A 16,027-nucleotide genomic window follows, 5' to 3' on the forward strand; every position below is an offset into this window, starting at 1 on the left:
TTATTTGTGCTTTAAGTATATGTTTCTTACAAGTTTGGTATATAGATATTTTAATCTTTCATCTTCTTAGAGGAAATCCAAAAGAAGGTGAAGATGGATGAAGAAAAGCTTGATCAAAGGATGAACAACAGGAAGATAAAGACAGTAGCATTGTTATAAGTTTAACACCTGAAAGAAATAAGGTACTCCCCCTTTATTTCTTCCTTAAGCTCCCTTGTTTTGCTCTCTTGGGACTGTCCCTATAGAAGCTTCATTTTATTCCTGACTCTTCCCTTTTTTAAACCTCAGCAAGGTTTTTATCCCCCAGGACAGCATACCCTGAGAAGTAAGGGCAAGAATGAGAACCACGCCTTTGTATTGTAAAGTAAAAGAGGAGCTACTGAGAAAGAAAAAGTAGAAAAGCAGAATTGGTAGACCATAAATGGAATATCATTTGAACAACTTTTAGGGAAGACTGTACAGGAAACCTGAAAATTTGGAAGGTGCTTCCTTGAAAACTTAATTTCTGTATCATCTCCAAAACCAAGTTATAAAGCTATATAAAACCATAACTTGGTGGTAGAGATGACATATAACTGAGAAGCAAGTGCTCAGAAGTGAGGAGAGTAAGTGATGGGGTGCCACGTGGGTGTACCAACATGGAAATGGCATTAGATTACAGAAATCACCAAACACCAAATAATTCTGCAGCCAGAATGGTTGACTGTACGAACCATGATATCAGAAGTACCTGGGTGTGAGTCCCTGTCCCTTCTTTGCCACTAACTGGCTGTGACATTTTAGAAAATTTGTTGTATCTGTCCGAGTCTGTCTCCTTATCTTTCCAATTTCAGCTGAAGCAGGATGCTCAGGAAACATTTTCTAATCTTTGCTATTTCTCTCCCTCCAGTAAAACAGAACATTTTTCTTATTCGCTCCTTGTTCTTTGAAATTTTATGCTATTACTGTATGTTCAAAAGGGTTTTTTGGGGGGGGATTTTCTGGTTTTGCTGTTATATTTTTACACTTATCTTATTGGTCATCTCTGTGAGAGAGTGAGCAACTGGGGGTCTTGTTGATATTTCCGTCTCCCTTGCCTAGAATAATAGGTGACACAAAAGAAATGCTAAGTAAATGTTTGTTGAGTTGGTGACAAAAAGGTGGTCATTATATTTATCTACGAGGTGTATGGGAATTAAGTGAGATACTGTGTGTTGAACATTAAGTTGAAAGTGCCAGCATGTATGCTTACGGATAGGAGATGCATCCAAGGAGTGACTGAATAACAAAATACAGCAATTGTACTAAGCAACCAGCCATGAGATATATTAAGACATATAATAAACTTGCATTCTGCTAGTCAGAAGATGCACAAACTGTAATATTAAGGGATGAGGTAAAGATACAATCTCAGGCTGGGTCGCCGACTGTTAGTATCATAGTCAAAACGATCATTTTAGTAAGGAGCATTTTTTTGTAGGAGAATTGCCACTTAAAGATAACGGAAGACTCCATTACGGAGCAAGAGAACACTGCATCCATAAGACATCAAAGCATTCTTTGACTACTACAGAAATTAAATATAGATCTAAAATCTTCTCTAAAATAAAGATCCAAGGAAGTATACTAAAGATGAAAAAAAATGTATCTTGCATGCAAAATGAGGATAGACTGGGTGAAGCACTGAGGGAAGGGTAGGAGACAATGAAGAATAACTTGTAGTTTAGATTGGATGTTGTTATCTAAGGAAAAGCTTTAAAACATCCACTTATGGTTTTATTTGCATAGTCTGATGTGGTTTTTAAAGTTTATGTTGAATGCTGTTAAGAAGTGCCTGGACTCTGAAGTTCATTTCAGGGTTTATTATTACCACTGTCTTTTATTTGCTGTCTTCACACTGCACATGCATGAAGGATAAGCACCATAGCAAAACAAATTGAAAAAAGTAACAAATGTATGCATTGCTCTATAATGCATGGACAAAAAGGATAACAGAGCTGGTGATGGATCAGTGGAGAAGATGGTGAGGAGAATAGTGTAAGGAATAAGATACGCGAGACGAGATGCTTCTACAGTGTATGTGTATAATATCTAGGCAACCACAGTAGCATTCTTTATTTAAGGACCCAGTATATCTTGTCAAGCTAAGATTAACTTCCTAAAGGAGTCATAGTGTGCTAAACATTCGTAAGTAAAACATTCACGGAAGACTGCATGACTTCATTAGGACATATTCTGCCCGGTATAGTGGCTTAATATCAATAGTTACAAGTAGAGCTTATTCATCTTTCACATAACATTCAGCACAGAAGGAGTCCTGGACTGTTTTGCTCTATAAATTAAGGCACTAAGCTAGACTCCTATGTTGTTATTCTACCACTTCTAGACAGTTATCTTTATCTCTGTGATACAAGCTAGCTCACCAGGACATCTCACTCCATGTCTAATTTCAAGTTAGTCAAGGAAGAAGGAGAAGCAGACATTCTCATTCTTCAAGATATGACCTAGGAATGGTATACACTGTTTTAGGTAACATCACATTGCCAGAACTTAGACACAAAGCCAAACCTAGGTATAGAGGAGGCTGGACATAACTCTATCTATCTATCTATCTATCTATCTATCTATCTATCTATCTATCTATCTATGTTTTTGTTTTTAAAAGAAGTTATTGACTAGCTGCGGAACAAAGCTTACTCATTGATAATTGATTTAAATGAAAGATAACATACAGTCAAAAGATTGGAGAAAATCAATAAGCACACTTGTAGAAAACAAGCATGTGCAGAAGATACCTGAAACTTTTTTTTTTCAGAAAATATTTTCCTAAGAAGTTTGACAAAGCAGATGAAATAGCCCTACTCTACGGATGCTTTCCAAGGCTAACTCATCAGGTAAAGATGAATTAAGTGTTCAGCAGCTTAAACAAAACAAATGTAGGCTGGTTGTTCCAATATGTGCTTATACTCGTGCCTGCCATAAAATAAAACCTTTCATTACTAGAAAATTAAATTACCCTAGGATTAGGAAGCAGTTGTGCCAGTTGCCTGCTGTTGTGGTACCAAGACTGGCCCTTTTGTTTTCCAACCTCATAACTTAACAAGCCAGTACCTTCTATAAAGCTATGCATAATGATCTGTAAATGAGGAAACAAAATATTAAACACAACTAGAATGAGGATTTGATAAATTAATATATATGAAAGCAACTGGTTATTAAAAGGTTTTTGACAAACATTAGTAAAATCAGAAACCCTATTATTAACTTGACCAGCATGTTTTATTTTTACATAGTTGTTCTATCAACTTTTTATAAGTACATGGAATCAAATCTTTAGAGTTACTCTACTGACTAATAAGTATAGAGAACTATTATTAAATCTTGTCTCATTCTTACCTATCTCTTAACAGTTACATAATAAAATTGTTCAATTTGATCAACAAAACTTCCAGATTAGACTGTAAAACTTTAATCTTCAAGGTGGAAAAATAGCAGTTAGTGGGGTATACCAGAATTGCTCTGGCTTTGAATAAAATTATGTTTAAAATGTAAATTCTTAGGATTTAACCCATCTTCCTGAAGCAGAATCCCCCAAATAGAATTTGCTACCCTCTGTATTTAATATGCTTTCCAGGTAGTTGTAAACACTTTAAATCTTGAGAACTGTTAGCCTAGAGAAGCAAATGTAAAAAAGCCTCATGATAAAGGAACATTGTATACAAGTGATATGAACAAACCTAAGGTAAAGAGCTATTGCTTCTGGCCTGGTAATAAATGAATAAAATGCTTATTTTTCTGATAAGGTACTTCTGTTCAAGATGAGGCTTCCTTTCACCTTCTCTCCACCAACCTCATGAGTCACACCAATCTTCTGAACCAATTTTGTCCTTATTCTGGAAGATTCTGTGAAGTTCCTCATGGATGTTTGGGTGATTTGAATGTTATCAAACCTATCAGTAGATCTAGATATATAGCTAATATGTAAGCTCACCAGCAATGTTCTATGCAGTAGAACACATATGCTTTGTAATCTTTAAAATGTAAGCAATCTGAACATTATGAACCTCATTATAATGAGAATTCTGATGCTAAAAGATGTTAAGTAAGTTGATCACTATCTCAAAGTCAGTAAAACAGAAGCAAATACAGGGTTATTACAGAGAAAAAGCAGAGAGAAATGTGCCCCTATACAGAGAGAATTCTATTTTTAAGAAACTTTTAAAATCAATCCAAAGCTAGACATCAAGTGGGAGTTTGGAAACGTTTGCTTAGAAGCTTCTGTAATTTTTTTTAAGATAGTTGAATTGAAATGTAATATAGCATAGGAGGGATATGGACATTTATGCAGGTATTCTCAGAATGGAAACTAATCAAAAATAGCTTTAGTAAAGAAATGCCCAGATTCCCTTCCCTTGGTGCTTTGGAATAAGCCTGTGCCTATTGATGTTGGAGATTCTAGCCTAATATCTTCCATGCATTCACTAATTTTATAGGCGTTTCCCTAAAAAAAGTGAAAACACACATTGAAACCCGGAGATAATTGAAGACTGCTTCTCTGACTCTCACACTGAGAGTTGACTTTTCTTCCCCCACCGCCCCCCAACATTTCATGACATAGAAAGTAAAACTGTAATCTTCAGCAGCAGACATGGCATCTGCTCCCAAGGAAATGGTGCTGACTATTACCAATACAGAAGCAAAACTACAGGCATGACCACCACAGAGAGACTGCTTTACAGCCTTCCAAGGCATCACTGTTGAATAACCCAACCAAATCTGACTCACAGACACAGAATATGCATGTGGTTTATGATCACCAGGATAGACTTGTTTGACATTTTTCAGGTAGGCTAGCTAAAGCAACTAATTCCAATGGTACTTCTGAGTCTCAAGAACAAAAGAACCTGTGTTCTGTCATTTAAAAACTAATATTCCTAACGTGTACTGGAATTCTAAAGGTTTCAACCAGAAAACTAAAATTTCCTCAAATGGATGTCTTCTGTGTAAAAAAAAAAATTATATATTTGAGCTTGAATTTCCATAATGTTGGATGGAGGGAATATCTCAGATAAACATTTTTTAAATTACAAAACTTCATGAACAGTGCTATAACAAAATAATGGCTTATACTATAAATGTTTTTGCATCATAAGGTCTTAGATATGGGTTTTATTTTTGAATATTTATTGTGTTCCAGATAGAATGGTAGGTACTTTGCATATATTATCTCTTATTTCAATGGAGTCTTCCAACAATCTTATGGCATAAGTAACAGGAAAGGAAAATTAGACCTTTAAAGTTACTTGCTCAACATAATGTACTGATTAACCATAAGGAAAAGATTAATACTAGTTCCATTAAATCATGTAATTTGTCATAACAGAGGTATTTCTATAGAGAAAGGCTATAGATTTTTATTTTATAGCAAAGATGAATGAGAAAATTACATCATATATCTTCTTATTTCCGTATTTATGTAACCTTGAATTTCTCTAAAACACCATAATCCATGTAACTAGTCAATGACTTACAATGACAACTAGAAAATGACTCTTTGAAAGTAGTCAAACATAAAGGAAAATTTGCCACTTTGATTTTTCTATTGGAGGGAAGGCAATTATGACTCTTTTCTAAATGATAGGTTAAAACTTAAAAATCTTGCCATCAACCTGTTAATTTTTGTCTCCTTAGCTATCACAAATCCTAGAGGCAGCATGGCAGTGATAGAGTAGATTTTACAGTCAAATCATTCTTGAGCCATTTGCTAGTTTCATGAATTTGGATGAGGTTTTAATTTCTCTGAACTTCTGTTTCTGCATCTTGACTCTGTGGGGAATAATACTAACCTCTTGAGGCTGTTATGATAACTTATTGACTAAGGTAAATAATGTACATATACATAGTAGGAAATCAAACCAAATTTGAGTCTGTTATTGTGCCCTACTCCACTTCAGAAAATAATCACTGCAAAATAATGAAGAGTTTTTGTTGAATCTCAAACATATATACTGGGTTATAAACCTCTGTATTTTTTAGTTCATTATATGTTTATAATAAAAGGAGCCATATATACACACATATCTATATATTTAAATATAATATACATATTATATATATATAAATTTCCTTTATAAATATATATAATATGCATATATATATGGTATGAAATTCTCATTCCATTCTTAAAGGGCCAGATATTAAGAATCACTTCCTCTTACCACAACATGAAGCAATTTCAACATGGATGCTCCAACTTCATTTGGGATACCTCACATGTAAGGATCCTATATCTTGAAACCATCTCCAGTGGATTTCCTAGATGAAATGAAACAGAAACTCTTGGGAACATGGAACATAAAAACTTGGCTTCTTTCAATAGTGCTCATCTAAAATTTCACATCATATTTCATCTTGCTGGTTTTTCCCTAATTATTAAAAAACAATGTGCACTTCCTATCCAATTTGATGTACCCATCCTTGATGACATTATTGCTTGCACTTTCAGGTAATGCATTTTATATGTGTTTTCATAAATCAATGTGTACTCTTAAAAAATATTAGAAAATAATTAGGGTATAATAAAACTTCCATATCAAATGGGTATTTTCATTTAACCTGTTAAAAAATAAATAAACTAAATATCAGAAATAGCATACAGATGATGAGAGAAAGAAGGAGAGCAATCAAATTATAATTACTGTGTTAAAGAAATAAGTCATTTGAATATACAGCTTTTCTCTTTTTTTGAGATGCTTTTGGATGTTTTTCTAAAAGCTGAATGAATAAAAACCATAATACAATATTGAAACACATTTATCTATTTACATTAATCACATTAGTATAAAATTTATTACTCTGTATTATAACCTATATATTCTAGTCTTGACAATTTTGCTGAAGCCTCATTTAGAAATTTGCCAAGTATTTTGCTCTGTTGCAAAATTTGAGCAATTTTCTGACAATATTGTTAGATGCCTCTCTCTCTCACACACACATACATATATGCACATTCACATACACACATCACTTAAATTTATTGCAAGAAATTACACTGCAATCACATAAAATACAACAAAATCACATTTATTCATCAGCCTAGGTCTATACCTTCTAATAGCTGTTTTGGTTTCATTACAATAGAATATTCTATAGAATAATTAAATAAATCTTGGTTATGCAAATCACAATATTGAAAATACTGAAACCTGATTGTGTAAAACATCTCACGCTCAAGGAGACATGTCACAGTGATAAATTTTAAATTAGTTGCTTTAAAACAAATTCTGTTGCTTCATTCTCTTAGTGCCTTCCTGAATTTCTATTTCTATGAATACAGTAATTACAATGGTACTAGATGGCAGAAGTCGATCTCTCTTTCTAAAAATTAGATTTGCAAAAGAGTCCACTGGGCCCATTAAATAATATTGACATATCAAGTCCTCTTATCGGTTTACTGCAGGTACAGACTTTGAACAAAGAAGGCTGCTCCTATTTCCCCTTCAACAGAAGCTGAGTAAGAAATTTGTATTTGTAAGTATTGCATTTTAGCCCCAAACCTAAATCAGTGTTTACAGGGAAATTTATAGCACTAAATGACCACAGGAGAATGCAGGAAAGATCTAAAATTGACACCCTAACATCGCAATGAAAAGAACTAGAGAAGCAAGAGCAAACAAATTCAAAAGCTAGCAGAATACAAGAAATAACTAAGCTTAGAGCAGAACTGAAGGAGATAGAGACATGAAAATTCCTTCAAAAAAATCAATGAGTCCAGGACCTGGGTTTTTGAAAAGGTTAACAAAATAGATAGACTGTTAGCCAGACTAATAAAGAAGAAAAGAGAGAAGATTCAATTAGACACAATAAAAAATGATAAAGCAATATTACTACTGATCAAACAGAAATAAGACTACCATCAGAGAATACAATAAACACCTCTATGCAGATAAACTAGAAAATCTAGAAGAAATGAATATATTCCCGGACACATATACCCTCCCAAGACTAAACCAGGAAGAAGTTGAATCCCTGAATAGACCAATAACAGCTTCTGAAATTGAGGCAGTAATTAATAGCCTATCAACCAGAAAAAGCCAAGGACCAGGCAGATTCATATCCAGATTCTACCTGGGGTACAAAGAGGAGCTGATACCATTCCTTCTGAAACCATTCCACACAATAGAAAAAGAGGGACCCCTCCCTCACTTATTTTATGAGGCCAGCATAATCCTGATACCAAAACATGGCAGAAACACAAAAAAGAAAAGAGAAAATTTCAGGCCAATATCCCTCATGAACATCGATGTGAAAATCCTTAATAAAATACTGGCAAACTGAATCCAGCAGCACATCAAAAACTTATCTACCACAATCAAGTCAGCTTCATTCCTGGGATGCAAGGCTGGTTCAACATATCCAAATCAATAAACATAATCCACCACACAAACAGAATCAATGACAAAAAAACATAATTATCTCAATAGAGGCAGAAAAATCCTTTGATAAAATTCAACACCCTTCATGCTAAAAACACTCAATAAACTAGATATTGACAGAACATATCTCAAAATAACAAGAGCTATTTATGACAAATCCACAGCCAATATCACACTAAATGAGCAAAAATTGAAAGCATTCCCTTTGAAAACCAGTGCAAGACAAGGATGCCCTCACTCATCATTCCTATTCTATATAGTATTGGAAGTTCTGGCCAGGGCAATCAGGCTGGAGAAAGAAATAAAGGGTATTCAAACAGGAAGAAGGGAAGTCAAGTTGTCTCTGTTTGCCAATGACACGATTGTATATTTAGAAAACCTCATCGTATGAGCCCCAAATCTCCTAAAGCTGATAATCAACTTTAGCAAAGTCTCAGGATACAGAATGAATTTGTAAAAGTCACAAGGATTCCTATATACTAATAATAGAGAGCCAATCATGAGTGAACTCCCATTCACAATTCCTACAAAGAGAATTAAATACCTAGGAATACAACTTACAAGGGATGTGAAGGACCTCTTCAAAGAGAACTACAAACCACTGCTCAAGGAAATAAGAGGGGACACAAACAAATGGACAAACATTCCATGGTCATGAATAGGAAGAATCAATATTATGAAAATGGCCATACTGCCCAAAGTAATTTACAGATGCAATACTATCCCCAACAAGCTACCGTTGACTTTCGTCACAGAATTAGAAAAAACTACCTTAAATTTCATATGGAATCAAAAAAAGAGCCCACATAGCCAAGACAATCCTAAGCAAAAAGATCAAGCTGGAGGCATCATGGTACCTGATTTCAAACTATCCTACAAGGCTACAGTAACCAAAACAGCATGGTACTGGTACCAAAACAGATTATAGACCAAAGGAACCGAACAGAGGCCTCAAAAATACACCACAAATCTACAACCATCTGATCTTTGACAATCCTGGCAAAAACAAGCAATGGGGAAGGGATTCCCTATTTAATAAATGGTGTTGGGAAAACTGTCTAGCCATATACAGAAAATTGAAACTGGACCGCTTTCTTACATCTTAAAAAAATTTCTTTTTTGAGATGCAGTTTTGCTCTTGCGCCCAGACTGGAGTGCAGTGGTGCCATCTTGGCTTACTGCAAGCTCCACTTCCTGGGTTCAAGTGATTCTCCTGCCTCAGCTTCCCAATTAGCTGGGATTATAGGTGCCCACCACCACGCCTGGCTAATTTTGTGTATGTTTAGTGAAGACAGGATTTCACTATCTTGGGCAGGATGGTCTCAAACTCCTGACCTCAGGTGGTCCTCCTGCCTTGGCCTCCCAAAGTGCTTGGATTACAGGTGTAACCCACCACACCTGGCCAACCTTATACAAAAATTAACTCAAGATGGATTAAAGACTTAAATGTAAGACCTAAAACCAAATTTATGTTTCTATATCTGTTTTGAGATTTTGGGTTTGGGACTCTGCACACCACTTTCTATTGCCAGCCATCTTCCTCTTAGATTCTGCAATGGTGGGGAGAGGGCTGGAGACAGGCCAAGGAGGTGAAGAAAGGGAGAAAGAGGCTTATTCTTTCCTGTTCTCTTGCTGTCAACAGTGTTTAGCACCCTGCACCCTGTCAGAGGCAGTCAATTCTGTCTACAGATTTTTCAAGTCCTTCCACAACCAGCTTATTCTGACCTGAGAAAGGTACCAGCCCCAGGTGGCTTGCATCCTCTCCTGTGGAGTTTGAGTTCCCTGAGTCCTCTCCTAGGAGCTCCTGAGATACAAACACTGGCTCCGTAGCAACACTTCTGAGAAGTGTGATACAGAGATCTACAGGGTCTCTTTTCCAAGCTCCCTCCGCCCCATCTTTTCATTTTGTTTTCCAAGCCCTAATGGTAGAGCTGCTTTCTGAAACTGCTATCTCTATATAACCTGAGAGGCCTCTTTTTCCTCTTCCAGTTCTCCAACAAATATTTAATCCAATCTTTTTATTAAAATTTCCTTGTTAAAACAAGTATGGGGAAAAGGATATGAATAGACACTTCCCAAAAGAAGACATTTATACGGCCAAACACATGAAAAAAAGCGCAACGTCACTGTTCATTCGAGAAATGCAAATGCAAACCACAATGAGATACCATCTCACACCAGTCATAATGGAGACTATTAAAAAGACAAGAAACAATAGATGCTAGTGAGGCTGTGGAGAAATAGGAACTCTTTGACACTATTGGTGAGAATATCAATTAATTAGTTCAACCATTGTGTAATACAGAATGGTGATTCCTCAAAGATATAGAACCAGAAATACCATTTGACCTAGCAATCCCATTACTGCGTACATACCCAAAGGAATATAAATCATTCTACTATAGAGACACATGCACACGTATGTTTATTATAGCACTATTTACAATAGCAAAGTCGTGGAAACAACCCAAATGCCCAATAATGATAAACTGGATAAAGAAAATTTGATACACATATAACATGGAATACTATGCTGCCATAAAAAAGAATGAGATCATGTCCTTTGCAGGGACATGGATGTAGCTAGAAGCCATCATTCTCAGCAAACTAACACAGGAACAGAAAACCAAACACCACGTGTTCTAATTCGTAAGTGAGAGTTGAACAACGAGAATATATGGACACGAAGAGGGAAACAACACACACCAGCGCCTGTTAGTGGATGGGGGATGAGGGAAGGGAACTTAGAGAATGGGTCAATATGTCCAGCAAACCACCAAGGCACATGTATAACTATGTAACACATCTGCATGTTCTGCACATGTGTCCTGGAACCTAAAGTAAAATTCTGGTTCTTGCTATAGAATTTGTATTTTATTTTTATGTTAGCAGTAGGAAGAAAAGGAAGAGGGAGAGTGAAGAATCTAATATTCATTGAGGTAATTTCCATTTATTTTATTATTTATCCTCCAAAAAATCCTATGAAACACATATGGTTGCTACAAGGATTTACGTTAATAAAGATAATTTTTACTGAGTTCTTATAGTATTACATATATAGGATATCTGTCTATCTATGATTCCATGTAACAGTCATAAAGTTTCTGAAAATGCAGTATATTAGATATATTTCATGCATACAGAATTGAGATTGAGATTAATTTACATATCATATTTTAGACGATTTTGTAAGTGCTTAGAACTGTGATGTGAACACAGTCCATCTGAGTCCCAGGCCAAGCTCTTTTCTTTACCTACTACTATGAGGGGAAATTTATTCCTTCCTCCCTCCTACATGCCAATTTGCTTAATGCCCAAGATTTGGGTATACTTTTAAGTAATAATTAATGTCTTCCTCAAGACACTAAGGGTCTCTATCATTAGTTCTCAAATACATTTGTCAGGGGGGATGTATTACAGGGCATAGAGACCATACAGTAGGTGGCAGCGGATATAGACAGTCAGTCAGTGGCCATTTGGTACAGGAAAGAAACAAAGATGGCAGGAGAACCAAGCCTCATCTAACCTTACTCCTAGAGTTAAAATCATGGATTCAGTATCTATCTATCTAAATACTTTCATGGTTTAAGAATATGTGTTTTGGCAACACAAAGACCAGTGCTCAAATTTTGACCTCACTACTTTCTAGTTGTTCTAATTCTTAGTCTTTTCATTTATAAAATGCATCTACTGACACTGTGATACACAGCTTTCAAAATGGCTCCAATAATTCCAGCTATCTCTGTATATACTCTCTTTCTAATGAAATTTTTCCATTTTCATCTTTCAAAGCTAGAATCTGTTTCTCCGTCTCTTAAACTTAGGCTTGTCCAGTGTAGAGGAATGTGGCTTCTAAGGCTAGAACCTATGAGGACTTACATCTGTTTTTGACCTCTTAGAACTCTTCTGCCACCATAGGAAAACTGCACTGGCCTGTTAAAGACACATGGACCCCTGACAGGTAGCACCAACTGTCATAAACAGAAGTGGTCACCTTGGACCATCCAGACTCAGTGGAGCTGCCAGATGACTGTCCTATCTGCATGAATATCCCAGGAGAGATAAGCAGAAGTGCCACTGAGGTGAGCTTCAGACCAAAGTGCACACCCACAGAATTAAAAGAAAATAAAATGATATTCATTTTAAGTCATTAAGTTTTGGGCTGATTTGTTACACAGTGATAAGTTGCCAAAACTGATTCAAATCACTACCTTCATAGTATTCTTTTAAGGATTGAAATAAAAGATGTAGGTGAAATAAGTGCACAATGTTTGGTATTGGTATAGAATAACTCTCCAAATGTTTACAGGGTGTAGAAATTACTTTCCCAGCTTTGTCATGGGATAAACAATGACTGGCCATAATGAATACTAATGAGGAATGTACTCACGCAACGAAAGTTAAATATTGAGGTACTTATTTTTGGTCTGAGACTATTGGTTCAAAGCAAAAGAGAGGCATGATTGAATTGAACATTTATCATTAATACTAAGATTCTTTGCTATTTTTTGAGTATCATTACTAATCAGATATTTTTCTGGGAACTTGAATTAAGGTGCATGGGTATGAGGTGATAGAAAGTTGCCTTAAATCAATGCTCAAACATTTAGGAATCAGGCTGTATATATACTCTTTAATATGAAGAGAATTCATTTATGTATATACATTTCCTTTTTTTCTATGTCTCTTTTTTATTTTCTTCATTTTTTTTAAATTACACTTTAAGTTCTGGGAAATATGTGCAGAACCAGCAGGTTTGTTACACAAGTATACACGTGCCATGGTGGTTTGCTGCACCCATCAACCCATCATCTACCTTAGGTATTTCTCCTAATGCTATCTCTCCCTTAGCTCTCCACCCTCTTACAGGCCCTGGTGTATGATGTTCCCCTTTTCATTTATCTTATTAGAAATGAAAGCCAAGAAAACATCTTAACAATTGTCATTATCAGTTAATTATTAGTAAAGAACTAATTTAAAAATAAAAATAAACCCACAAAATAGTAACATCAATGTCACATTTTTATGAAAGACAATTATATTTTCCAAAACAAAAAAATTAGGCAGGAGAGTAAGATTGTTCTATATTTTTGTAAATTTCCTTAAAATCTGACTTAATAGAAAACAGCCATATTCAATCTGCATTCAACCTGTATGATATATTATTTTTGTGGAAATCTATGAAGAAAATCTAGTTTGATATAGACATGCATTTTTGGAAAAAATAAAGAGATTTTTACGGCTTTTATAGTTATTGTAGCATTCTACATTCTACATTCTTTGATAGCTTAGCAACATTTTATGAGAAGTAGTTTTGAAAAGATCAGTTACAATATAAAATTTGACACTACATCAGATAACTTTTCATACGATTATATTAAAATCCACTAGCTATCTCTTACTGTAAATGAATCTTTTATCTATGACTGCTTGGTTGTCATGCATGTGCCATCTAGAAAATATTGGTTCACTAAATTATGCGTATCTTCAAATTGCTAACATATACAAAATACCAAAAATTACTTTTTAAAAAATTACCACCAACTTTACCAGAAGAATTTTAAAGGGTTGGGGAAATGTCACATCTATAGTGGCATACAAAGAATTTTCAAATTTTTATTTTTTTATTTTTATTTTTATTTTTTTTCATGGAATATATTTTTATTGAGGTGCTGAGGTAGGGATGTAAAGTAGAATCTGACCAAAAAGTGCCCCTTTTCAAGGAACTCATAGTGAGAATATAACAATTTTCTAATTTCATATGTTGTAGACACATCTGTTTATTTCATTGAAATAAAAGTTTGATTTTTTAAATTGTTTATTTTTTTTATAATGAAAGTTGATTTTAGCTATGTACAAACTTAGTTGACAATTTTAGAAAATGAAAAGTACACACTTTTTAGTAGTTCGATTTCATGTCTTACTTTTACGTATGTAACATACAGTCCCAGGTAAGATGCCAGTGTTACATTTGATTCATCACAAATTTACTTTCTCCTATTAAAAAATATTGATAGGCAAAGAGCAAATTTTCATTTTGTGATACATTTGCATTCTCCCTATTTGTTTGCTTATCAAATTTTTATTTTTTACTTCAAAGCTCAAATTTGATCACTAGCAACAAATACAAATAGAAAATAGTTGCTTTCCTTAGGATCACTTTGTTTATTTGTGAGAAATGTATACCAAATACCTTCAGTCTCAATACCTATTAGTTACACTTTCAGGTTAAAATGATGTTAAATGAAAAAGTAGTTAGTTCAGTGTGCAACTTAATTACAAATGTGCTTCGTGTTCAATAAAACATCATACTTCAATTTGCAGCATAAATGCTTTATTCATACTTCATATTCATCACAAAGAATATTATGATGGTGTTTATTAGAGAACAAGTTAGAAAAAATAATGTATACTCCTTCATAAAGGACATTGTTAAGTAACCTTCTTTTTTGTTTCTTTGCTTGTTTACTTTAAAGAAATGATGATGGAAAATACAGTGACTGCTAGTAAAAGTCTGGTGTTGCCATATTGAATGAGCACTACCTCCTTCCGTTTCTGTACAAGGGAGACTCTTCCTTCTGCCTTCTTTTTGTTTCTTGCCTATTAAACACTCTCTTTTCTTTCTTGCCTATTAAACACTCTTAAAGCCACAAAAAAAGAAAACATTTAACAAACTGATTTAAACACACAATCTCTTTCTCCTTTTTTGTATTGCCATCTCTTGGGATGATAACATTACTCTAGGACACAGTTTATGAAATGCTAAACTTGGTGCTTGCTAATACCCCTTATGAATCCAGAATTCTGTAATTCTAAGCAGGACTAAGTTGGAACACAGGAATTTGTCCCCTAAATTAGCTCTATTTTCCTCTGTGAACCAAGTGTCTGGACTCGCATGTTCAGAAGCCTGGTAGTTGATGACCACCAAGAATAGCCTATGACTTAGCCTCTTCAGATATCATCAGCATTGCACTAAGACACTGTGTATGAGAAGCACACCCTGGGAGGTACTATTATCTTACCACCACTTAATTTTTAGATCAAAGAGCACAAGAAGACATTTCCTTTTGGAAATATCAGAAAATTAATGCAGGATCACAGGAATTACCTACAACTCCCCATGCAATGCAATGCCAAATTTCAAAAAGTACAAAGGGATGCACATGAAATTTGGCAGAATTAGGAGGCTTTACCTTGAAGAAACAGAATGAAAATGATCTCCCTGAAATAAACATTAATGTTTTACTTTATGGGTATGTTCCTCCTTTTAGTTCAGCATTCCCTAGATTCTCTTAAACTTTATGAGTTTTGTTTAATTATCTTGTATCTCTTACAGGTGAGGCTTTACAATTCCAGGTGGCAGTAATAAAGTCCAAACTTATGGATATCTCAGTATTTCCAATCTGTGGAATATAAATTTTGTGTATATACAAGTTCAGTGGCTTACATTTTCAGAATGTGAAATATGTATTCATGGTTTCGTTGATTTGTATATATCACTTTATATGACAACACCTAGACCATCATAAAAGAGGTAGGTTGAGAAAATAAAATCTACCTAATTTTAACATTTAGTGGAAAAATGCATTCCCAGATCGCTTTGCCCTAGAATT

At 34.7% G+C, this 16,027-nt stretch overlaps 1 long non-coding RNA gene across 14 annotated transcripts in view; it reads right to left on the bottom strand.

The window, feature by feature from the left end:
- LOC141583742 (uncharacterized) overlaps positions 1–16,027 on the bottom strand; it is a 912,164-nt gene that overhangs the window by 644,131 nt on the left and 252,006 nt on the right. For all 14 annotated transcript variants that reach the window (XR_012516613.1, XR_012516618.1, XR_012516614.1 and 11 more), the window contains one exon: positions 6,198–6,294. This is a non-coding gene — a long non-coding RNA (uncharacterized LOC141583742). The remainder of the gene's footprint in view (positions 1–6,197; positions 6,295–16,027) is intronic.

The sequence above is a fragment of the Saimiri boliviensis genome, chromosome 2, assembly GCF_048565385.1.
Source record: "Saimiri boliviensis isolate mSaiBol1 chromosome 2, mSaiBol1.pri, whole genome shotgun sequence".
Lineage (NCBI taxonomy): Eukaryota > Metazoa > Chordata > Mammalia > Primates > Cebidae > Saimiri > Saimiri boliviensis.